The sequence below is a fragment of the Etheostoma spectabile genome, chromosome 14, assembly GCF_008692095.1.
Source record: "Etheostoma spectabile isolate EspeVRDwgs_2016 chromosome 14, UIUC_Espe_1.0, whole genome shotgun sequence".
Classification (NCBI taxonomy): Eukaryota; Metazoa; Chordata; class Actinopteri; order Perciformes; family Percidae; genus Etheostoma; species Etheostoma spectabile.
In genome coordinates, this window is record NC_045746.1 from 12,055,361 (window position 1) to 12,057,376 (window position 2,016).

Genomic DNA, 2,016 nt, shown 5'->3' on the forward strand with positions numbered 1-2,016 from the left:
TATGGGGGTAGATAGTGAAGAAGGTGTTTCTTCTTCCTCTTCTTTTGAATTTCTGGCAGACTAATGTGTATGTCATAGGGACAAGGATGTAATATATGAATTAATATGAATTAAATTATTAATTAATCCATGTTTAGCAGGTGTGTTCCCCTACAAATGGTGATGCTGTTTTATCATAATGTACACAACACACAAGTGGGATTGTTCATGTTATAAACTATGTTGCCATAAATACATAATATAATAACTTCATAAATTGCACCCCTCCAGCATTAGAGAGAGAGAGAAAGCCAATCAAAGCCAATCTTATAACCCAGAACCTGGGTTACTCTTTGAAAAATAACCCAGATATCCCCCAAAAAAACAGGAATTTGGTCAAAATATTAGCCCTATAACCCAAAAATGTTTACTCACTAAAAAATGAACCCATCTTTTTAACACAAATAATGGTTGTTTGAAGAAATAACCTAGTAGTTTTTAATGAGCAGGCAAATTATATGAATACATTTCATACTGTGCATGTAGGACTCACTTTTGCAAACTTTTAGTTAGGCTGTTTTTATCTCTAAAATGTCACCATTTAGGGAGTTCAATGTGCAGAAATCAGGAATCACTTGTTAATGCCACTTAAGAGAGAATCTATTTGTATGAGTAGTTGATGCATTGTGTGGCTTGGAGAACTAAACTTTACTAAAAGAAGCTTAAAGCAGCTACAGTAAAAGCTGAAGGACTCTTATTCCTCAACATGCAACCCTTTAACCCTCCTGTTGTCTCCGGGTCAAATTTGACCCCTTTCCAAAAAAATTTCTATATCAGAAATTTGGGTTTCTTTCAGACAAATTGTCCAAAAAAGTAACGTGGATGGTTCCCACCATGCTCCTCACAAGTTAAATAAATAATCAGTTCACTTCTTTCATTGAATGGGTGTTTTTTTTAATCAATTTTATAGCATTCGGAGAAAAAACAATTGGTAAAAGAACTTAACGTGACAAAAATAGGAAAAAAAAGTGACAAATGTAAAAAAAAAGGTTTTAGAAATTTGAAGAAAAACCCACAGAAATTTCAAAAGGCTCAGAAAAAGTCGAGAACCGTTGACAAAGTGACCAAAACGAAAAAAAAAGACGACCAAAACCTTAAATAAAACTGATAAAATTTCAGGTCAGCGGGAAGACAACGCGAGGGTTAAACCCTTTTAAGAACTATTTGATTGAACATGCTGTACATATCATAAACAGTAGGTTTTCTTGCCATCGTGGAACAGATTGATTGAATGGAACCAGACACTACCACAGCATTTAGATATGCGTTTATTGTTATGCACTAGTGACACACATTTTTTTCCATTATCTTCATTTTAGCCAATAACACAATAAAACAGTGAAACATCAATAGTAACGTCCAGTGGACTAGGGTGTAGTTAACCAACAGGACATCAGACGTGTACTCTCTATTATTCAACCCAATTTCATTAAACCCGAGGACCTGATCAAATTGGTGGATGTGTCAGGGCAAATTCCTCTCGAACCCCCGCTTCACCACTCAACGTGTGAGCCCGTAAACAAGAAACTCTGATTGGAGTGTAGATAAAGAGAGTGGGAAGTGCTGGGCCAATCAGAAAAGAGTCTTTGTTCGGAGTTTAAAATAGAGCACTTGAAACCCAACTGTTGCCTGGAGACAAATTGCGAGCAATTACGGAGCCAGATTACAGTGGAGAGAAAATAGGTGATATTGTCAATGGGCGACCTGTTTTCAACGCGTAAAATATGGACGTTTACACAGGCGCCCTTTGGCGTGTGTGTAGAACGTGCAGGGGAGAGCAGCATCTAGACGGGGTTTAGCCATAGACAGTTGAAGAAATGGACCAACAGACCTCGTTGTTCTGGACAGAGGCCAGTGAAGTCTATTAGACGAGCTTTTCCGGTGATGGCTAAGTGTTACTGCGCAGCCTCCAACTGAGCTTGAAGACGTGGATGTGACGTGAAAGTTGTAAGTCTTCTGGTAGCTGTGCCAAGAGAA